The sequence below is a fragment of the Panulirus ornatus genome, chromosome 42, assembly GCF_036320965.1.
Source record: "Panulirus ornatus isolate Po-2019 chromosome 42, ASM3632096v1, whole genome shotgun sequence".
Taxonomy (NCBI): Eukaryota; Metazoa; Arthropoda; class Malacostraca; order Decapoda; family Palinuridae; genus Panulirus; species Panulirus ornatus.
Window position 1 is genome coordinate 21,581,011 of NC_092265.1, and position 25,116 is coordinate 21,606,126.

Here is a 25,116-nt window from a genome sequence, read left to right on the forward strand (position 1 = left end):
TATACATCAACTACAGGTGATGCTCATGGACCAGAGATGTGAGTTACAGCAACATTATTTATGGTCTGTATTTATCATTTATCCATCTTTATCATTAACTATGATTATCCAGAACTCCAGCCACAGACGCCAGCCTTCCCTCACCCTACTTCCTCCACACCTACAGCCCTCCCCTTCCTCCGTCGCCACACTTATCCTCTCCCATCCTTCCCATCATCACCTCTGCCCATCCCATTCTACGACGCCAGCACTGTCAGGGGTTCCCTCAGGGATAGGTTCCCTCCCTCAGGGACAGGTTCCCTCCCTCAGGGACAGGTTCCCTCCCTCAGGGGCAGGCTCCCTCCCTCAGGGACAGGTTCCCTCCCTCAGTGACAGGTTCCCTCCCTCAGGGACAGGTTCCCTCCCTCAGGGGCAGGTTCCCTCCCTCAGGGACAGGTTCCCTCCCTCAGTGACAGGTTCCCTCCCTCAGGGACAGGTTCCCTCCCTCAACTGCTAAAGGATCGACCAACAGGGCACAAAATTATTGGCAGCAAGAATCTTTCTCTTGATTTTCTTCTCAGTCACACACACACATTGACTTTCATGTCTGAGTTATAGAGTAAAGAGAAGGAGATGAATTCCTACATTTTATATCCTTCTTGTGAGTGACTCCTGAGGCAGATGAAGAGATGGACTCCAACCAAAGGACTCTTTTCGAGGGAAAAGGTGTCCGAGATGTGTGGGCGACGGGGCCAGTGGATGAATTTAGTGATACGTTTGTCCAACCTCGTAAAATACAGCTTTCCATCCTGTTCCTCCCAGTCAGTCTGATAAGAATACCTTCTTTGCAGACACTCAATCTGAAGTCATTGACGTATGAGGAAAACGTCTTCAAATCCCTTTTCTAAACCAGTCGTTATCTCTTAAGGTTACACTAGACTTTCTCAAGACAATTGGATATTTGACTCTAGTCATGGAGGGGGCATCCCACTACCACCATTCATGCCTCTCTCTTCATTATAAGTCCTTGTTTCGTGCAGAAAGACTTTGTGGTCTACGATGAGGGCGCGTCAATTTAAGAACAGAAGTAGAATCTTTGACTCCAATGCTGTATAGATGAGGAGAAGACAGTGGAGCAGAAAGGAGTATTAGATGCGTCAGATGGTAATACGTTCTTCATCCTCCTGCCATCTCCTGAAGTAGGAGGTGCTGCCTCCTGCAGGAGGAGGTGCTGCCTCCTGCAGGACGAGGAGCTGCCTCCTCATCTTACGACTCACCTCATCCTTCATCCTTCATCCGAAAAATTGACTTCTCATCTTTGCAGAAGGTTTATCTGTTCCATTACCCGAGGAAACCCTTCCAGAATTGGGCCTGCTGTCACCCAAGGCCATCTTTCCCAGCGGTTCCATCACCTCCAAGTCTGGGCTACTCTCAGTAGCAGGGAGAGGATGGATCCTTTGAAATGAGCACTTCTCTGACGAGAATGAACTCACTCTTGTAAACAAACAGTGGCACAGCCACGCCGAATGTGACTTTTTGTAGATCTATATACATATATATATATATATATATATATATATATATATATATATATATATATATATATATATATATATATATATATATATATATATATATATATATATATATATATATATATGTATATATATATATATATATATATATATATATATATATATATATATATATATATATATATATATATTCCAATAAGATAGATAGATAGATATGATGATCACACTAGATCATGATGAAAGTTATGAAGGTGAAATCGCACTTCAGTAGGAATTCATATAATTTCATTTATCATGTAATTTTCTATGCATAAAAAGAATTACATGTTAAACAGAATTGCATGAACTCCTACTGAAGTGCGTTTTCACCTTTATTTATATATATATATATATATATATATATATATATATATATATATAGAGAGAGAGAGAGAGAGAGAGAGAGAGAGAGAGAGAGAGAGAGAGAGAGAGAGAGAGAGAGAGAGAGAGAGAGAGAGAGAGAGAGAGAGAGAGAAAGGGGAGAGAGAGAGAGAATAAACTCACAGGGAAAAATACACACAGAAGCTCCAAAAATTTCGACTGTAATGCAAGCAATTTTCCAGGAGACAGAGTCGACTTGAAGAAAGGAATACATACCAAACCAGACCTGACCACAGCTGAGGGAACAAGGAACAGCTGATCTGAGGGACATGGAACCGTGGACCAGAACGGTACAGTGACTAGCTCCTCTACCTGGCCATGGATTTCAGGTCAGCTGGTGCTTTCTTAACTTTTGCCACATTTCAACAATGATTTCCTACATACATAGACTAATTCATATATATATATATATATATATATATATATATATATATATATATATATATATATATATATATTTATACTAATCGCCATTTCCCGCATTAGCGAGTTAGCGTTAAGAACAGGGGATGAGGACTGGGCCGTTGAGGGAATATCCTCACCTGGCCCCCTTCTCTGTTTCTTCTTTGAAAAAAAAAAAAAAAAAAGAGAGGGGAGGATATCCAGCCTCCCGCTCCCTTCCCTTTTAGTCGCCTTCTACGACACGCAGGGAATACGTGGGAAGTATTCTTTCTCCCATATCCCCAGGGATAATATATATATATATATATATATATATATATATATATATATATATATATATATATATATATATATATATATATATATATATATAGATAGATAGATAGATAGATAGATAGATAGATAGATAGATAGATAGATAGATAGATAGATAGATAGATAGATAGATATATATATAGATAGATAGATAGATGGATAGACAGATATTACAGACGAGTTGAGTATGAAACACAAGGTTGAGAGTGGAGCTTTCATCCAAACTGTTCGCCACAATAGACTTCATCAACATTTATACTTTTTATTCAAATTCTTCTTAGAAAATTTGAATAAATTTTGTCTTGGGTGAACGCAACGAATGATTCCTCTAAGAGATTTGTACCCTAAAACGAAGTATTCTGGACAGACAGAGGAGGAGGAGGGAAGGACACAGGAATGATGAGGGATCATGTTCACGCCTTCTTTCTTTTTTTCTACTTTTACAGAGAGAGAGAGAGAGAGAGAGAGAGAGAGAGAGAGAGAGAGAGAGAGAGAGAGAGAGAGAGAGAGAGAGAGAGAGAGAGAGAGAGAGAGAGAGAGAGAGAGAGAGAGAGAGAGAGAAGAGAGAGAGAGAGAGAGAAGGTAATGTTGGGAGGAGGGCCATGTGTTGCTTGGTGTGTTGGGAACTTCAGATGAACACCATTGTGTTCCATATGTCGCACATGGGTTGGAATCCCTCTCATGTTAACCTGCTACCCACGCTCCACACACACACTGCCACCATCCACTGCTACCACCCACTGACAATACTCTGTGGCACCATCCACTGCTACCACCCACTGGCAACACCCTCTGGCACCACCCACTGCTACAACCCACTGACAACACCCTCTGGCACCACCCACTGCTACCACCCACTGACATCACTCTCTGCCACCACCCACTGCTACCACCCACTGACAACACTCTCTATCATCACACACTGTTACCACCTACTGTCTTTCACATCAGTGAGGACTGATACGTATATTATCATACGTTTCATATAATAATTTTTCGTATAATCTATGTTTATACAGAATCCTGCGTCGTATGAGTGTGTGTGTGTGTGTGTGTGTGTGTGTGTGTGTGTGTGTGTGTGTGTGTGTGTGTGTGTGTGTGTCGCACCCCGTTACAGGAATACTGTACCCTGCGTTGGCATGTGGAATTCATACGCTAGAAACCAATAACAGATTGACAGGTAAAAATTCCAGAGAGAGTAATGGAATTTCAGGGTCTCGCTTCTGGAATACGGTGGACTGGATGGAGTCGTGTCTATGGAGGCTCTGTCAAGGAGAAGGTGAAATGCAGGAAGGAATGGTTGCAAAAGGTTGAATGAATATAAAGGACTTGGACAGCATGGAAGCGAACATGATCGGTGTAGAAGGGAAGGCGAGGAGAGTGTCTGGGTGTGGCTGGTAGTAGAAGAGAGAGAGAGAGAGAGAGAGAGAGAGAGAGAGAGAATGGATGAGAGTGGTGTAAACCGAGTATATATATGTGTGTGTGTGTGTGTGTGTGTGTGTGTGTGTGTGTGTGCGTGTTTGTGTGGTGGGGGGATATGTGTGTGTGTGTGTGTGTGTGTGTGTGTGTGTGTGTGTGTGTGTGTGTGTGTGTGGTGGGGGGGAAGAACTGTGTGAGAACAAGGCACATGGCTGCATTATCCGTCAGGCATGACAATGGTATGATAGCGACCACCTTAAGGCTGAAAATACTATAGATTGACCCGCCGTATGCACCGTATACTGCGTGACACATCAACTTGTCCATCTTGTGTTATATAACAACGCACGTTAAGGTAGAACCTTTGTTGGGATCATCACAATATACCTCCATGAATTTGAAGTTCTTTTTTTTCACACTATTCGCCATTTCCCGCGTTAGCAAGGTAGCATTAAGAACAGAGGCCTGGGCCTTTGAGGGAATATCCTCACCTGGCCCCCTTCTCTGTTCCTTCTTTTGGAAAAAAAAAAAAAAATAACGAGAGGGGAGGATTTCCAGCCCCCCCCTCCCTTCCCCTTTTAGTCGCCTTCTACGACACGCAGGGAATACGTGGGAAGTATTCTTTCTCCCCTATCCCCTTCAAAGTGAGTTTGAAGTTCTATGTACGATCAAACCCCCTCGTGGTTCGCCGACACATGTTTCCAGGCATGGATTTTTGAAGTCTTTCCCCAATAACTGTTGTGTATCTTTATCTACCATGGATGGATCATGCAGAGTGAGGCTTGGAGGACGACCCTATGATATAGAGGAGTGAGTGTGGCCTCAAGGACGACCCTCCAATAGTGAAGAGTCAGTCAGAGTGTAACCTTGAGGACGACCCACTAATATGTATGAGACAGTCAGAGTGTTGCCTTGAGGACGACCCACTAATATATATGAGACAGTCAGAGTGTGATCTGGAGGACGAGCTCCCAGTATGGATGAGTCAGAGTGTGGGTTGGAGGACGACCCTTCAATATGGATGAACTAGTTACATTCACGTTGTCAACATGAAACGATTAAAATGACCCCCTCCGGAGACCAGGTCGAGTAACGGTCGTATGATAACAGAGGTGGACCAGACCAGGTCAAGTAACGGCCGTACAATAACAGAGGTGGACCAAACCAGATCAAGTGACGGTCGTATAATAACAGAAGTGGACCAAACCAGATCAAGTAACGGTCGTATTATAACAGAGGTGGACCAAATCAGGTCAAGTAACGGACGTATAATAACGGAGGTGGACCAGACCAGGTCAAGTAACGGCCGTATAATAACAGAGCTTAACCTAACTCGAGACAGAATATCACCACCTCCTCCTGACCTCACTCCACCTTGGACAATAACATGACCATTCAAGACCCGTTGCCCTCATCTGTCCTGCTCCTCCTCCTCCTCCTGCTCCTCCTCCTGCTCCTCCTCCTGCTCTGCTCCTCCTCCTCCTCCTCCTCCTGCTCCTCCTCCTGCTCCTCCTCCTGCTCCTCCTCCTGCTCCTCCTGCTTCTGCTCCTGCTCGTGCATATGTCAGCAGGAGCAGCGTGGTCTTCACCAGCAGGAGACGGGCACACAATGTTGGCTCGTCCACAGAGCCGTCAGGTGGGTGGAGGGCGACGCAGCCCGAGACGATGGTCAACACCTCAGGTGTAGATGTGTAGCGGACCCGACTGGTGGTAGTGGTGCACTGGGGCGAGGTCCTCGAGGCAGGCAAGAGAGAGAGAGAGAGAGAGAGAGAGAGAGAGAGAGAGAGTCTCCTAAGCTCACTTCTTCTCAAGTATTTTCCTGCAGCAGCAATATATAAACTGTGTCATCCTTTTATGCTAACAGTTTCCTGTCACCAGCAGGACCTGGTGGGACCCTTGTGTTCATCATCCACCAACTTTTAGATAGTTTCCTACACTCTTTCTTGCACGTTTATTTCATGCACCATTGTTACATTTCTCGTGCATGACCCATCATGCCTTCCTTTATGGGTAATTCACATGATATATGTATATATCATCCCTCATGCATGCATGTCCAGGTCTCATGACCACACGTCCATGTGTTCCTGACGTACAATATCTGTTGTGCCTGAAGTCTGGTAAGTACCAGAGGGACGCGAGGCATCTGTGCATCAGTTGAGACCTGATGTGTGGCATCATCAGTTCCTCTGTGTTGCTCTGACACCCAGGCTGAACACCTCACCTCCACTGGCCCCAGCCTCCCGCTCTCCACACTCCACCACTGTAGCAGGGAACGCCACCCTCCTTGCCCAGGGCAGGTAGTCCACCTGGCCACCTGCTGTTAGTGTACGACCATCACACATGTCGTGACAATGATCTACGTCTAAACCGTCTTTTTCCCTGAGGATATTATCTCCGGGAGGAGAAAAACACAATTGGACGTTGGTGCTATACGGGGGTTGACTCAATAGTGAGTTTGATAGAAATATTGGAAGGTTGATGTTCGACTCGCTTGCCTCACTATCCCTTCCAAGGGTAGATTATTTTGTGGGTTTTTGTACCCCATATCTTCAGTATACCTCTATCCTTAGTATACCTCCCTCTTCAGTATACCTCCCTCATCGGTATACCTCCCTCCTCAGTATACCTCCATCCTTGGCATACCTCCTTCCTCAGTATACTCCTAATCTTCATTATACCCTCATCCATAGTATACCTCCACTCTCAGTCTACCCACACACTCAGTGTATATCCATACTCAGTACTCCATGCTCAGTATACCTCCATCCTTAGTATACTGCCACCTTCAGGTTTAACACCTCATACTGCCACCTTCAGGTTTAACACCTCATACTGCCACCTTCAGGTTTAACACCTCATACTGCCACCTTCTGGTTTAACACCTCATACTGCCACCTTCAGGTTTAACACCTCATACTGCCACCCTCAGGTTTAACACCTCATACTGCCACCTTCAGGTTTAACACCTCATACTGCCACCTTCAGGTTTAACACCTCATACTGCCACCTTCAGGTTTAACACCTCATACTGCCACCTTCAGGTTTAACACCTCATACTGCCACCTTCAGGTTTAACACCTCATACTGCCACCTTCAGGTTTAACACCTCATACTGCCACCTTCAGGTTTAACACCTCATACTGCCACCTTCAGGTTTAACACCTCATACTGCCACCTTCAGGTTTAACACCTCATACTGCCACCTTCATTATCAAGCCTCGTCTCTCATGGCCAGCATCACCACTCCCCTCATTATACACACCATGAGTGCAGCAGTTCCATGTCGTCTCCCTGACCTATCAACGCCTCCTCAAACAGCTATGTTGTATGACGTAGGGAGATCCAGGTTCCGGCTATGTTATATGACGTGGTGAGCACCCGAATGCGGTCGTGTCATAACATAGGGAGGTGCTTAGTTCCTGCCATGTTATATATATAGCACAGGAGGCGCTTGATTCCAGCCATGTTACACAACACAGGAAGCGTCTTATTCCAGGACCTGATTTAGCACACGTGACTTCACCATTCTAGTGACTGACTGATTTTCCAGGATAATGATTCACCGAAGTACAAGGCGTCACATGTATCCAGCAACTCATCGGAGAGTATGATTGACATGCAATCTCTACCGCGTTATCCAACTTAATTAGTTGGTCAGCTATACCATCCGTTGATCTGGTTAGAGTTGATCATAAAATAGTCGATTAAGCTGTCAATATGTAATTAAGCAATGGGGGAATTTTCCTTCATCGAAGTGGGAATGATGTTTCCTGTGTAGTGGGGTGGCGACGGGAATGGATGAAATCAGCAAGTATATATATATATATATATATATATATATATATATATATATATATAAATATATATATATATATATATATATATATATATATATATATATATATATATATATATATATATATATATATATATATATATATATATATATATATCATACTTTGTCGCTGTCTCCCGCGTTAGCGAGGTAGCGCAAGGAAACAGACGAAAGAATGGCCGAACCCACCCACATCCACATGTATATACATACACATCCACACACGTACATATACATACCTATACATCTCAACGTATATATATTCAAGGGATCTTTTATGTTATTTAAGGGTTCTTTATTCTTTAAAGATCCAGGCTTGAGCTGAGGCGAAGCTATTATTGATAAAGTTAAAGCTACATAGGCAGAAACAACACATTTGAGAAGTAGAAATATAAGTAAAAATCAAGTAGATGAAAATTAAAAAGTAAGTTGTGAGCACATAAGTAATGGAATTCCTTAAGAGTGAGATAACTTATTAACACACCAGCTCTGCCTGTCTCATCCTACCATCAGACACTGATGGCTTTTGAGCTCTGACCAGATCTGTAGTTGACCTGGTTGTAGGAGGGTCACAAGTCGTTCCCCCTCCATCTCGTAGCGCTGGTCCAGCTCGTTTGCTGTGCGTAAGGACAAATTGATCGGCCGGAGTCGATAGCGAGGATGAGAAACAGTGGGTAAAATGGATGGTTTTAAACACAAGTGTTCACACCAGGAGCCGAACTGAGCAATGTCTGGGTTCACTTGGTTGGTAGTCTCAAGCATCCAGGCAGGGCCAGCACACATCTCTTGGCCCTGCTGGCTGAGGTCCAGTCAGGTATGGACGGTACATACACACCAGGTAATGAGACACACTGTCGCTCCTCCTCAGGCGAGCTTAAGGGACTGGCTGGTGTCATGTTGTCCACATGCTAGGTAGAAACTAGCCAATTACCACCGACCCTGGTGAAGGAGGCCTTAACGACCCTGCTTGTTATAGGCCAGCTGGAGGCCCAGGCTGTCTGATATTTATGTTCCAGGGATGTGAGGCTGGTACCGTGGCCACCAGCCAAGCTAATCTGGCTGGATTCTACGTCAGAGCTGTAGACTTGCTGACTATGGCTGGTTGGTTAGTGGCGTGTGTGTGTGTGTGTGTGTGTGAAATAATATCATACTTTGTCCTGCCCCCCGCGTTAGCGGGGTTTTAGCGAAGGAAACAAAACAAAAAGAATGGCCGAACCCACCCACATCCCCCTGTATATACAAAACACATCCACCCCACGTACATAAACATACCTATACATCTCAACGTATACATATTTAAGGGATTTTTCCAATGTTATTTAAGGGGTTTTTTATTCTTTAAAGATCCAGGCTTGAGCTGAGGCGAAGCTATTATTGTTAAATTTTAAAGCAAATAGGCAGAAAAAACACATTTGATTTAAAAAAGTAGAAATATAAGTAAAAAATAAGTAGAAAAAAATTTAAAAAGTAAGTTGTGAGCACATAAGAAAGGGAAATTTCCCTTTAAAGAGTGAGAAAAATTAAATTACACACCATGAGTGCAAGCAGTTCCTTGTCGTCTCCCTGACCTATCAACGCCTCCTCAAAAGCTATGTTGTAAGACGTAGGGAGATCCATGGTTTCCGGCTATGTTATATGAGGTGGTGAGCACCGTATGCGGTCGGTCATATCATTGAGAGGTGCTTGTTCCTGCCATGTTCATATATATAGCACAGGAGGCGCTTGATTCCAGCCATGTTTACACAACACAGGAAGCGTCTTATTCCAGGACCTGATTTAGCACACGTGACTTCACCATTCTAGTGACTGACTGATTTTCCAGGATAATGATTCACCGAAGTACAAGGCGTCCCATGTATCCAGCAATCTCATCGGAGGTATGTTGACATGCAATCTCTACCGCGTTATCCAAACTTAATTAGTTGGTCAGTATACCATCGTGGATCTGGTTAGAGTTGGATCATAAAATAGTCGAATAGCTGTCCAATATGTATATTATGCAATGGTGGGAATTTTCCTTCATCGAAGTGGGAATGATGTTTCCTGTGTAGTGGGGGTGGCGACGGGAATGGATGAAATCAGCAAGTATATATATATATATATATATATATATATATATATATAATATATATATATATATATATATATATTATATATATCATACTTTGTCGCTGTCCCGCGTTAGCGAGGTTTAGCGAAGGAAACAGACGAAAAGCATGGACCGAACCCACCCACATCCACATGTATATACATACACATCCACACACGTACATATACATACCTATACATCTCAACGTATACATATTTAAGGGATCTTTCATGTTATTTAAGGGTTCTTTATTCTTTAAAGATCCAGGCTTGAGCTGAGGCGAAGCTATTATTGATAAAGTTAAAGCTACATAGGCAGAAACAACACATTTGACTTAAGAAGTAGAAATATAAGTAAAAAATAAGTAGATAAAAATTAAAAAGTAAGTTGTGAGCACATAAGTAATGGAATTCCTTAAGAGTGAGATAACTTATTAACACACCAGCTCTGCCTGTCTTATCCCACCATCAGACACTGATGGCTTTTGAGCTCTGACCAGATCTGTAGTTGACCTGGTTGTAGGAGGGTCACAAGTCGTTCCCCCTCCTTCTCGTAGCGCTGGCCCAGCTCGTTTGCTGTGCGTCAGGATAAATTGATCGGCCGGAGTCGATAGCGAGGATGAGAAACAGTGGGTAAAATGGATGGTTTTAAACACAAGTGTTCACACCAGGAGCCGAACTGAGCAATGTCTGGGTTCACTTGGTTGGCAGTCTCAAGCATCCAGGGGGGGGGGCCAGCACACATCTCTTGGCCCTGCTGGCTGAGGTCTAGTCAGGTATGGACGGTACATACACACCAGGTAATGAGACACACTGTCGCTCCTCTTCAGGCGAGCTTAAGGGACTGGCTGGTGCCATGTTGTCCACATTCTAGGTAGAAACTAGCCAATCACCACCGACCCTGGTGAAGGAGGCCTTAACGACCCTGCTTGTTATAGACCAGCTGGAGGCCCGGGCTGTCTGATATTTATGTTCCAGGGATGTGAGGCTGGTACCGTGGCCACCAGCCAAGCTAATCTGGCTGGATTCTACGTCAGAGCAGTAGACTTGCTGACTGTGGCTGGTTGGTTAGTGGCGCGTGTGTGTGTGTGTGTGTGTGTGTGTGTGTGTGTGTACGTGCTGACGTATCTATGGACGCCATCTGTGTAGACCCTTTCTCTTATAGCGCCACTATATTACAGCTCAGCTGTACTTCTGGCTGTATTCAGCAGAAGAAAAAAAAAAAACATACATAACATATCGATTAATCAAAATCAACATCAGACACGTAACGATGAGAAATTAATCGATTTCATCTACTTTCAGCCTTTGGCATTGCCTTACCTCAAAGGCTCTGCTGAGCCTTCAGGAGATATACACACACTGATCCCATCTGCTCATTGTTGATTAACGACGAAGCTGTCGATAAAAGTCATCTTCCATCCTCCTCCTTGGAGCAGCCAAGCCTCTCTAAGATCATCTGAAACTGCTAAACTTTTTACTCCGAGACTTCCCAAGCCATAAAAGTTTTCAATTCCTTAAATTCCCTAACTTTTTTTTCCCTTTCCAAGCGCCCGATGGAATCAAAACAGGAGACTTCCTGTGTTTATTGTCAGTATAAACCCACAAATCAGTGTACCAATTTGACCTTGAGTCTTTCTTCAACTTGCAAACTTTAAAACCTTGTGATTTGTAAACTTCTTAATGAAATTCTTTAAATTGCTCCTTCCTCTTACTCTCATGGTGCCGACTGAGACAAAGAGGAGAGCGATTCTGTATTGCCTCAGACGCTCTACCAAGCGTCTGAAGCAATACTCGAACCATCTCGAGTTCTTCAATAAGTGACAAGAGATGCTTCGGATGGCCAAATCTGAGAGACCTGAGCTGGCTCAGATGCTCGAAGCAGCGCAAGAACCCAGGTGGTTCCACTCCATCTCTGGTGTTTCACTTCGAAGTAGATTATGAATCTGTCGAGATTCGAAAGAGGCTGACACTCTATTGATGAAGATGATGGTAAATAAAGATTCGTGAACTTCATATGACCAAGTCTTCTTATCTTTGTTTATCTAAGAACTTTGCTTCTTAACCATATCATAGATTTCTTCAATTTGCAAATTAGAAGAGGCGAAATCTATTAAACTTCCTAACCCAATTCTATTATAGTCTGTGGTGATCTTTCATTTCTGGTTCTCTGTCTGTGAGACGTATTATAAACATTCCTTGACGAACGCACTTTTTGCTGTGTCTAGAACCAGATGGGAATCCCCCAGCGTTCGCTTAGAACACCGTCAGATCCGGATTGATGTAATAAAGACATGTTCACTGTTATCAGTCCAGTGGAACAGGAGTGATATATGATCCGCCAGGCTAAATGTGAAGAGACATTCTCTGTCAATGCCAGAGAGAGAGAGAGAGAGAGAGAGAGAGAGAGAGAGAGAGAGAGAGAGAGAGAGAGAGAGAGAGAGAGAGAGAGAGAGAGAGAGAGAGAGAGAGAGAGAGAGAGAGAGAGAGAGAGAGAGAGAGAGAGACAGAGACAGAGAGAGATCAGATAATGTCTGGCGATAAGATATATTTGCGAATGAGCGACAAGAAACTGAAATAAATGGGTAGGTGAGATAAATGAAACGATTATCATTAAAGAGAAACAATAAGAAGAAACAATAAAGAAGAAACAATAGAGAATAAAGAAACAGTAAAGAAGAAACAATAGAGAAAGAGAGTTAGAGGAGAGTGAGAGAGATAGCAATTCAATAAACGAGACACCGCAGGGAGAGGATATCAAAAGAGAACTAAAGAGTGGACATTGATGGCCACTGAAATGACGAACTAGAAAAGAAAATGCGAGGGGAGAGAATGGGAAAGAAAATGAAGCGATGATATCCAGACAAGACGAGGGAAAGAATGGGAAAGAAATGAAGCGATGATATCCAGACAAGACGAGGGAAAGAATGGGAAAGAAAATGAAGAGATAATTTGCTGTCATGAAGGTAAGTTTGATAAATAAAGATACAATTGATAAGACGGGATAAGAACATAGTGCTCAGGAAATGCCTCAGCAATAATGGTACTGTAGGAAAGTGGAAATGGAAACAGAGACAAGTGTTAAAAGCAGGTATGACAAGAACAGAGACATAGGGTGTGTACACTGGCCAGGACACCTTATGAAGTGAGACAACACTCTCTCTCTCTCTCTCTCTCTCTCTCTCTCTCTCTCTCTCTCTCTCTCTCTCTCTCTCTCTCTCTCTCTCTCTCTCTCTCTCTCTCTCTCTCTCTCTCTCTCTCTCTCTCTCTCTCTCTCTCTCTCTCTCTCTCTCTCATATCTCAGCCCTTCCCCACACACACACACACACCTCCCCCCAAACCCCTCCTCCATGCGTGCGTCCTCCTCCTCCCTCCTTCTCCCCCACCACCCCAGCCCTCTCCCCTTCAGCGTCCGCGTACCACACACCTCAAGAAGGGATGTCACTTACAGGCTCGGGCCAACGACACGTGATGGCCCGTCAATAGGGCGGCTACGAACTTGAGCTCAAGCTCTTGGTTCGTCTTTGAGGGGCCCGCGTTGGCAGGCGGTCGAAGACGGAGGGGGAAGGGGGAAAGGGATATGGAAAGAGAAGGAATGGGAGAGGGAAGAGATGGGGAAACAAGCAGAATATAAGGAGAGAGAGAGAAAAAAAAAAAGGGGACACACGAAGGGAATCGCATCATACCCATCCAAATGTAAAAGGTTCTAATTAATCTACATTGCCATAAGGGGCGTTGCCAAGGGACATGGATGCCTCTCTGGAGATCTTGTGTGTACCCTGGATCTCTCTCTCTCTCTCTCTCTCTCTCTCTCTCTCTCTCTCTCTCTCTCTCTCTCTCTCTCTCTCTCTCTCTCTGTGTGTGTGTGTGTGTGTGTGTGTCTGTGTCTCACAGCAACATGTGCTGACGACCCCAGGTGAGAAAACATAATATTGGACTTGGGGGCAAGACAAACACCGAGCGACTTTACACACTCGCACCTCTGTGGCCATGGCGTCGGCTGCTGCATCATTCACATGATCTCTCTCTCTCTCTCTCTCTCTCTCTCTCTCTCTCTCTCTCTCTCTCTCTCTCTCTCTCTCTCTCTCTCTCTCTTAAACTTCAGATGGAACTCCTCTCTCCTTAAGCTACCCCGTCCAGATGTGACCTAAGGGGTTTCTTCCTCCTCTTCCTCCTCTTCCTCCTCCTCCTCCCTCACGTAGGGAGGTGAACCCTTTGTCTTCATGCTACACTGGGGTAGGTATGGTATAAACCCACACACCCCCTCTCCTCGCCTCTCACAGCACCGCCACCCCTCACGTCCATCCTAGTCTCTGACCTCACGATTGGTCTCACAACACACACACACACACACACACACACACACACACACACACACACACACACAGACTTCCTCACATGGCAACCGACGAAAACATGCCCTATTCATAGCCACCTTGGATCAGGGGACGTAATGGGAAGAGAATTGAGAATTTCACTTGAGTTCCTCAAAGTGATGTGAGTCTTCACGTTGGCAAAGGTATAGGATGGGTCAGACGAAGGAAGGTCATTCTTCTCTCACCCATTCTTCCTTCCGATATATGTTACCTTCTGCTTTCTTTCATTCGTTCTCAAATCCACAAATCTTTCATATTATTGCTATTTCCTTCATCTAATTTCCCTCGTTTTGTCCTTCTTACTACCCATTTGGATCTCCATCAATATATACGCAGTGATATTCTCTGTCATGCTTCACTCTCAATCTTGGCCAATTATTTCGATCCCTTTTGGTATTTGGCCGATGACGTATTTCGTATTATCTCATGATGTTCCTCTCACATCAACGCTTCTCATGTCCTTCAATGCCTCATCTCAATTTCTCGTGGTCCTTTCATTCATTCTTGGCAGCTTTTTTTTCACAATGTCTTACTTTCTTCTCGTATGTATAGAGACCGTTTCATGTATCTGGGTTTATATGGATTTATATGGATTTATATTTGAGTGTCGGTAGTAAAAGTGCGTTTGTCATGGAATGTGTATATACGCATGTTTCCTCGTTAGGCGCAAGGAAATGAGAGATGATTATGAATTACGATACTAACATCATCTTAGCAATGATTGATAGTGTCCAGCTTTTTATTGTGTTCATAGAAGAATTCAATCGTATAAGACTGAAACATAGAGGAGGAGGTTGTCAGAAAACTTAGCCATGTAAAGCCAATTCAATTGTCAACCCTCCTCGAATCCTCATAGATTCATTCTCGTTCAACTTCATAGGTTCATTCTGGTTCGAGTTCACAGATTCATTCTGGTTCAAGTTCTTAGATTCATTCTGGTTCAAGTTCATAGATTCATTCTGGTTTGAGTTCATAGATTTATTTTGCTTCGAGTTCAGAAGTGAAACACCAGAACGAGTGAACCGTCTGGGTTCTTGCAATGCCTCGAGCGTGTACCAACTCAAGTCTCGAAGCTTTCCGAAGAGCCTCTTGTGTACCTTGTTAAAGAACCTGAGATAGTTCGTGTATTGCCCCACAGCCACTCGGGGAGGGTGTCTTGCAACAAGGAAGAAGTAATATGGACGATATAGGTAAGAGGTTTACAAGGACTTTAGACCTTAAAGTTTGCAAACTGAAAAGTTGAATGATCACATGATCTACAGAGAAGTGAGGATATGGTGGTCAAACAGAGCAAGTCTCCTGTTTTGACTTCATCTTTTGACTTCACAGTCGCTTGGGCGTTTTAGCTGCCTGTCTAGTCTGAAGGTTGGAGTTAAGGAATTCAAAACTTTTATGGCTTGAGAATCTGGGAGGAAAAAGTTGAGGAATTCGACCGTTCTGTGAAGTTAGGAGAATATGAAGACAGGAAGGAGAAGATGACTCAGATCGCTACACTAGTGTTGCCATGAATGAATTGATCAATAGCTACCGAAAGTATAGAACTTCTATAGTATAGTAATATTCAAGAGTGGAGGTGTCCATATATGTTTAATGCTCTACCTCATATATCTGAACTTTATATTCCATTAATCGATCTATATAACATAATCCTTTTCTTCAAATGATTACATCGAGTATGTTCGACCTGTAACTTGACATCATATGGGAAGAGAATCGTATTAATCACATTAAACTTGACCTTAATTAACACATCCTGCTGCCGTCATCATTTCTCCCTTCTTCTCGAAGATTAGAAAATTAAAATTATTGATAGGTGTATCGGTTAGCGTTCCCGACCCTAACGCCTTCACGGGCCTCCCAGGGTCGAGTGGATAGGTTCGAATCCTGGTGGTGGAAGTCGGTCCACAGTCAACCCCATCTGTTCATCCATCTCTATGGGGTTGGTCGATCCAATAGGTCCCTAACTCAGGCTAGGCGTGAAAAAAAAGGTGAAGTGATAAGTTATCGGTCTAAAAGTATGTAGACGTACGCTGCCAGATAGCACAGTCAGTGCGTACATGACCAAGAACCACAAGCAGACCAGCCATCATGAATTCAGATGTAGATGAGTTCATTTGCATACTCGCCTCCATGGCAACCACGGTATAGCTCATCCTTGCCACCACCACCACCACCAGCTGCCACACGACCTTCTGCTTGTAATCCACCAATGGGTCCAGCTGGAGAAGGAAGACCTTCTGCTTGTAATCCACCAATGGGTCCAGCTGGAGAAGGAAGACCTTCTGCTTGTTATCTACCAATGTCCAGCTGGAGAAGGAATGCCTTCTGCTTGTTATCTACCAATGGGTCCAGCTGGAGAAGGAACGCCTTCTGCTTGTAATCCACCAATGGGTCCAGCTGGAGAAGGAATACCTTCTGCTTGTTATCTACCAATGTCCAGCTGGAGAAGGAATACCTTCTGCTTGTTATCTACCAATGTCCAGCTGGAGAAGGAATGCCTTCTGCTTGTTATCATCCGCCAATGTCCAGCTGGAGAAGGAATACCTTCTGCTTGTTATCTACCAATGTCCAGCTGGAGAAGGAATGCCTTCTGCTTGTTATCATCCGCCAATGTCCAGCCGGAGAAGGAAGACCTTATCATACACACGATAAGAAATCGTAGTTCACTTCCCCGTCAGAGCATAACCTACAGCTCTTCTGGAAAGTCTAGGAATGTTTTGAAAATAAAAGAAAAAAAAGTGTCTCTTTTTTTCCTCCTATGTTTCACAGGAAGATTTGTTAAATCTTTTTTTATTCTGGAAATGTCGTAAAATTCTGAACTGCGGCATATTTCAACCACTGGACGCCTGGTCCTCCCTACGATGACCAGTAGATGATTTTTTATTCTCTTCCGGAGTGAAAATAAAGAAGAGAAAGGAGTAAGTGGTGACTGATTGCTTATTGTTTCTCGATAAACATATGTTAATTGGGTGTGACCATGGACTGCTGAAAGGGGCACAGTGGTATTTCACTAGAGGTGTATGAGACAAGATGAAGACGTAGGTAAGGCCAGACGGATATATATATATATATATATATATATATATATATATATATATATATATATATATATATATATATATATATATATATATATATATATTTTTTTTTTTCATACTATTCGCCATTTCCCGCGATAGCGAGGTAGCGTTAAGAGCAGAGGACTGGGCCTTTGAGGGAATATCCTCACCTGGCCCTCTTCTCTGTTCCTTCTTTTGGAAAATTAAAAAAAAAAAAAAATATATATATATATATATATATATATATATATATATATATATATATATATATAATATATATATATATATATATATATATATATATATATATATATGTATATATATATATATATATATATTTTGTTTTTGGCATCATAATCTTCTCTCTCTCTCTCTCTCTCTCTCTCTCTCTCTCTCTCTCTCTCTCTCTCTCTCTCTCTCTCTCTCTCTCTCTCTCTCTCTCTCTCTCTCACGCGCCACTAACCAACCAGCCATAGTCAGCAAGTCTACAGCTCTGACGTAGAATCCAGCCAGATTAGCTTGGCTGGTGGCCACGGTACCAGCCTCACATCCCTGGGACATAAATATCAGACAGCCCGGGCCTCCAGCTGGTCTATAACAAGCAGGGTCGTTAAGGCCTCCTCCACCACCAGGGTCGGTGGTGATTGGCTGGTTCCTACAAAAAAAAAGGGGAAACAAAAAAAAAAACACATAAGTAACACAATATTGACGTGTTTCCAACTTTTAAGAGAAGAAAAAAGGGAAAAAGAAAAGATATTCATAAAAGACCGACAACTTAGTTTCTAAATGATGAAGTCGGGCTCGATCAAGCTCTTCTAACGAAGCAGCTAATGAGGCCGAGAGAGCCGTTTAAAGTGCCGACCCCAATTATGTACTACGGGGAACTGCTGGGTATATCTGTCTCTCCTTCTCTCTCTCTCTCTCTCTCTCTCTCTCTCTCTCTCTCTCTCTCTCTCTCTCTCTCTCTCTCTCTCTCTCTCTCTCTCTCTCTCCCCCACCGCGCGCCCCCAAGCTGATTATCTCAGGGAATCAACCACTAGGAATGATAGGTTGTTTGAGCTTGATAGGGTAATTAGCTCCTTGAATCAGACGCGTCGCGCGTCACACAACATGACTGGTTGTGAGGGCGTGCACGGAGCAAGGATGGCCTCATAAAGAAACTGCAGCAACTCTCATAATGAGGGGACGTGCGATGGTGTCTGTGAGAGATGATGAAGATGAGGATGGGTTTACAATGAGGATGGGGGTGTATACTGAAGATGGGGGTAAACTGAGGTTGGGGTATACTGAGAAAGGAGGTATACTGAGGATGGAGAAGGGGTAGTCAGGCAAGCGAGTCGAACATCAACCCTCCAGTCTTTCCATCCAAACTCGCTATTGAGTCAACCCCCGTATAGCACCAACGTCCAATTGTGTTTTTTCCTCCCGGAGATAATATCCTCAGGGAAAAAGACGGTTTAGACGTAGATCATTGTCACGACATGTGTGATGGTCGTACACTAACAGCAGGTGGCCAGGTGGACTACCTGCCCTGGGCAAGGAGGGTGGCGTTCCCTGCTACAGTGGTGGAGTGTGGAGCGCGGGAGGCTGGGGCCAGTGGAGGTGAGGTGTTCAGCCTGGGTGTCAGAGCAACACAGAGGAACTGATGATGCCACACATCAGGTCTCAACTGATGCACAGATGCCTCGCGTCCCTCTGGTACTTACCAGACTTCAGGCACAACAGATATTGTACGTCAGGAACACATGGACGTGTGGTCATGAGACCTGGCCATGCTTGCATGAGGGATGATATATACATATATCATGTGAATTACCATAAAGGAAGGCATGATGGGACATGCACGAGAAATGTAACAATGGTGCATGAAATAAACGTGCAAGAAAGAGTGTGTGAAACTATCTAAAAGTTGGTGGATGATGAACACAAGGGTCCCACCAGGTCCTGCTGGTGACAGGAAACTGTTAGCATAAAAGGATGACACAGTTTATATATTGCTGCTGCAGGAAAATACTTGAGAAGAAGTGAGCTTAGGAGACTCTCTCTCTCTCTCTCTCTCTCTCTCTCTCTCTCTCTCTCTCTCTCTCTCTCTCTCTCTCTCTCTCTCTCTCTCTCTCTCTTGCCTGCCTCGAGGACCTCGCCCCAGTGCACCACTACCACCAGTCGGGTCCGCTACACATCTACACCTGAGGTGTTGACCATCGTCTCGGGCTGCGTCGCCCTCCACCCACCTGACGGCTCTGTGGACGAGCCAACATTGTGTGTCCGTCTCCTGCTGGTGAAGACCACGCTGCTCCTGCTGACATATGCACGAGCAGGAGCAGAAGCAGGAGGAGCAGTAGGAGGAGCAGGAGGAGGAGCAGGAGCAGGAGCACGAGGAGGAGGAGGAGCAGGAGGAGGAGCAGGAGGAGGAGCAGGAGCAGGAGCAGGAGCAGGAGCAGGAGGAGGAGGAGCAGAAGGAGGAGCAGGAGCAGGAGGAGCAGGAGGAGGAGGAGGAGGAGCAGGAGGAGCAGGAGGAGGAGCAGGAGCAGGAGCAGAAGGAGCAGGAGCAGGAGCAGGAGCAGGAGGAGGAGGAGGAGCAAGAGGAGGAGGAGCAGGAGTAGCAGGAGGAGGAGCAGGAGCAGGAGGAGGAGGAGGAGGAGCAGCAGCAGGAGCAGGAGGAGGAGGAGCAGGAGCAGGAGCAGGAGCAGAAGGAGCAGGAGCAGGAGGAGCAAGAGGAGGAGGAGCAGGAGCAGGAGCAGGAGGAGGAGGAGCAGGACAGATGAGGGCAACGGGTCTTGAATGGTCATGTTATTGTCCAAGGTGGAGTGAGGTCAGGAGGAGGTGGTGATATTCTGTCTCAAGCTCTGTTATTATAAGGCCGTTACTTGACCTGGTCTGGTCCACCTCTGTTATCATACGACCGTTACTTGACCTGGTGTCCTGAGGGGGTTCATTTTAATCGTTGCTTTCGCTTCATCTTGATAACTTTACCGTAACTATTTCATCCACATTGAAGGGTCGTCCTCCACGACACACTCTGACATATATATATATTGGATGGTCGTCCTCCAGGTCACTTTGACTGACTCGTATATGTTGGAGGGTCATCCTCCACGTCATACTCGAACTTATAGGTTGCCCTCCAGCCTACACTAATCCATACATGGTAGAGGGACGTATACATCAATCATGAAGGTTATCCTTGAAATCGTTGCCTAGAAACAAAATGACACGAACCACAGGTGTTATTAAGTGACCTTTAAACTCATGAATATTCCAGGTTGGTTCTGACAACTAAAATGTCATAGAGAAATAACAGTAGAAGGTCGGGGGTGTTCCACGCGTAAGCCACTCCTCCCCCTACGTACAGTTTCCCTTTCATGTTTTCTGTTTTGTGTCAGTTTTCTACTTCAAAAACAAGACGAGAAGTGATACATGACCTGTTCGGATGGTGAAGGCGGTTGTATTGTGAACATGTTTCGTTTCTCTTTATGTACCAATGTTAGACTAAGTGGAACATATAGTGATCCTCGTCTTATTCTTACACTATCCCATACACTTCACACTGTTCACACCACTCTCATCCACATAGTCTCTCACACTCTCTGCCTCTCCTTCTTCCTCATTCTTCCTCTTCCTCATTCTTCCTCTACCTCATTCTTCCTCTTCCTCACCCAAACACTCTCTCGCCTCATCCTCTCATCCTTTACCCTCACTTCATCCCTGTCTCCCAACCATCTCATGGCTCTGTCTATCATATTTTTCAGACCCCTCGTTCCAATATGCCATCCCCTCCTTACGTAGCTCTTTTTCACACCTATCGCTCCACCGCACTCCACACGTGAGCTCGGGGGGTTCCACACATACAGACACACACACACACACACACACACACACACCCGTCCGTCACCAGTGGCAGAGATTTACCGGTAAATTTGCTATTGATTGCTAGTGCGCCACACTCTCTCACACCAGCCTGGGCTGAGCCGATCCGCCAACAGGTTGCGTCACATACGCCAACCTGGCCTCGATCGTCCTTTCATTCAGTTGCGTCACATATCAAAAAATACAAGAATTAGATTCTTTTTTTTCTTCTACATTTTTCTTTAGGATAATCAGAGATCTACACAAATCGTCCCCATATTTATTATCATCCACCTGATTAACCATTCAGTGAAGTGCTCTCTCTACATTTGCCTCATCCACTGGTGATTCCCACTTGTTTAGCACCACTGGATTGCTTCATCCCTAGTTCCGACCCCACAAAACATCTTCCATAAGAAATTGTATTTCCCCAGTGGGCAACTCACGTGCGGTGTGAGATGTGTGAACCAGTGTGGCACAGAGACCAGGTGTGAACGTCCAGGGTCTGTGTATTGCAGCTGTGAGGCACAGAGACCAGTGTAGACGGACAGGTTCTGTGTATTTGTGAGGCACAGAGACCAGTGTGGATGGGCCAGGTTCTGTGTACTACAGCAGTGAGGCACAGAAACCAGTGTAGAGGGCTAGGTTCTGTGTACGACAGCAGTGAGGCACAGAAACCAGTGTAGAGGGCCAGGTTCTGTGTATTGCAGGTGTGAGGAGGCAGGAGGAAGCGTTTCCTGTCCACCCTGGTGCTACAGAAGACACAGTCGTCCTATACTGAGCGTGTATGAGCGTCTGTGCAATGTAGGAAGTGGAGCAAGAGAACACCAAGTGATGGTGAGGCACAGGTTAGTTTATGATGATCATGTGCATAACACAGACGAACACACACAAGGATACGGTACGCATCCACAAGATCATACATATACACACATATAACCTTACTTTCTGACACATACACATATATACATGCATATCTGTACGTTCTCACATATATATATATACACACCAAAACGTAGATACACATATGAGCAAGTGAACACACGCACACACAAGCACTCACGCATACACACAAGGACAAAGACACACACACACACACACACACACACACACACACACACGCAAGCCTTGAGCCATACACTCACAGAGACGGGAGGTAAAATGGCCAGTCCACATGACCACCAACGCCATATGAAGAAAACCCTGGTATTCGACTAATCAAATAGCCACACGTCCTACATATTACGGTGGCTGAGTGGTTTAACTCTCCTACCTAAAGTCCCGAAGGGTGTTGGGGGGGTTCGAGGTTTATGTAGTGAGCTGCACTCCGGAATACCTGTACATTTTTCAAGTGAGAACAGAATGCCAGACTTTTGCTACCTGCCCCACACTTCATCGCAGCTGTTATCTGGAAATTCTAAATATCTGTGTAGTTGAAAACACTGCCCCAATCCCCATAATGTAGTTTAAATTTATATCAGTTTTTCCATTCACTTAATACCCAGTCCCCAAAATGTAGTTTAGATTTATATAGTTTTTCCATTCACTTAATACCCAATCCCCAAAATGCAGTTTAAATTTATATTATTGTTCCATTCACTTAATACCCAATCCCCAAATTGTAGTTTAAATTTATATAGTTTTTCCATTCACTTAATACCCAATCCCCAAAATGTAGTTTAAATTTGTATTATTGTTCCATTCACTCAATGTCAGTTTCAAGGGATCTTTTTCCAATGCTGGGTCGAATAAGTGAAGAAACATACATCAAAACAACCCCCCTTCCCCTTCCCCCATTTTCCTTATATCTTTACATATAAATATCTCAGTTATAAAAACCTATGATGCCAAATTGGACGAAAACTTTTAGTAATGCTATGCAAAGAAATTTATATCATTTTTTCTTTTTCTAGATGTCCATGAATTCATGGGTTTACTCATGACATTTAAAAGGCTTTCATTGCATCAGATGATGTAGCTATATTTATGTACGTAGCATTATGAAATAAAAGGCAGAAGCCTTTTTAAATAGAGACTAAATCCAGTTTTACAGGCCTCATGTATTGCAGATGTTATGTAGAACTGGTGTAACAAATGGTTTTGTCATTAGCAATATGTACAAAGAGGAGAGAGAACCTCAATTTCTCTATGTATATATGTGCACATAATTATCTATTTGTAATCATCTATGTGTACTGTATGTGTACTGTATGTGTACTGTATGGGGGAGGGAGTTTTACACTTGTGGTGTGTGTGTGTGTGTGTGTGTGTGTTTAGCTGTTTATATCAACTCAATGCAGTGTCCCATAATTCACATTACTCGTAAAACACAATATTGAGGGTAACTAATGCATCAGTGCAGTAATCAAATAACGTTTCAATAGGAAGCTAAACCCTATTGTTAATCCCGGCTATTATGATCGCTGGCGCTGCTCTTGGTGGGCGATGATGTTTCCTGGCGAATAATTTGTAGTCAACCCAGTTTCCAATTAGGGTATATTATGCCGTGAAAGATTAAACCCACGTTTGCATATGATATGCCTCTAACATTTTTAATTGGAAGTGTATATTGATATGGAAAGCTTCCAAGGATGCAACAACATATCATGATATGTTCTCTGATGAATACTATATTCTATATGATCTCTGATGGAGACTATATTCTATATGATCTCTGGTGGAGACTATATTCTATATTGACCTTGTTGAATTCATGTGAGGCTATGTTTTCTGATCTATTTTTTTTTTGTTTTTCAGTTTGTGACGGTGCACATGTTTCCTCTCGAGCCAGCTAGATCTATTGTGTCCCATAGTGTGCCAGATCTATTATCTCTTCTCTCGAGCCAGCCAGATCTATCATCTCCCATAGTGTGCCAGATCTATTATCTCCCATAGTGTGCCAGATCTATTATCTCCCATAGTGTGCCAGATCTATTATCTCCCATAGTGTGCCAGATCTATTATCTCCCATAGTGTGCCAGATCTATTATCTCCCATAGTGTGCCAGACCTATTATCTCCCATAGTGTGCCAGATCTATTATCTCCCATAGTGTGCCAGATCTATTATCTCCCATAGTGTGCCAGATCTATCATCTCCCATAGTGTGCCAGATCTATCATCTCCCATAGTGTGCCAGATCTATTATCTCCCATAGTGTGCCAGATCTATTATCTCCCATAGTGTGCCAGATCTATCATCTCCCATATTTCCCATAGGCTCTTGAAGGTCACCATGATGATGTAGGAGGATGTAGTGGCTGGTTGTATAGACTTGTGGCACTGGGTGATGGCAGAGGGTGTTGTCAATGAATAGTAGCAGTGGATGATGGCAGTGGGTGTTGTCAGTGGGTGGTAGCAGTGGGTGATGACAGAGAAGGGTGTCAGTGGGTGGTAACAGTGGGTGATGGCAGTGGGTGGTGCCAGAGGGTGTTGATAGTGAGTGGTAGCAGTGGGTGATGACAGAGAATGGTGTCAGTGGGTGGTAGCAGTGGGTGGTGGCAGTGTGTGTGTGGAGCGTGGGTGGCAGGTTAACATGAGAGGGATTCCAACCCATGTGCGACATATGGAACACAATGGTGTTCATCTGAACTTCCCAACAAACCAAGCAACACATGGCCCTCCTCCCTACATTACCTTCTCTCTCTCTCTCTCTCTCTCTCTCTCTCTCTCTCTCTCTCTCTCTCTCTCTCTCTCTCTCTCTCTCTCTCTCTCTCTCTCTCTCTCTCTCTCTCTCTCTCTCTCTCTCTCTCTCTCTCTCTCTCTCTCTCTCTCTCTCTCTCTCTCTCTCTCTCTCTCTCTCTCTCTCTCTCTCTCTCACACACACACACACACTAATGGTAA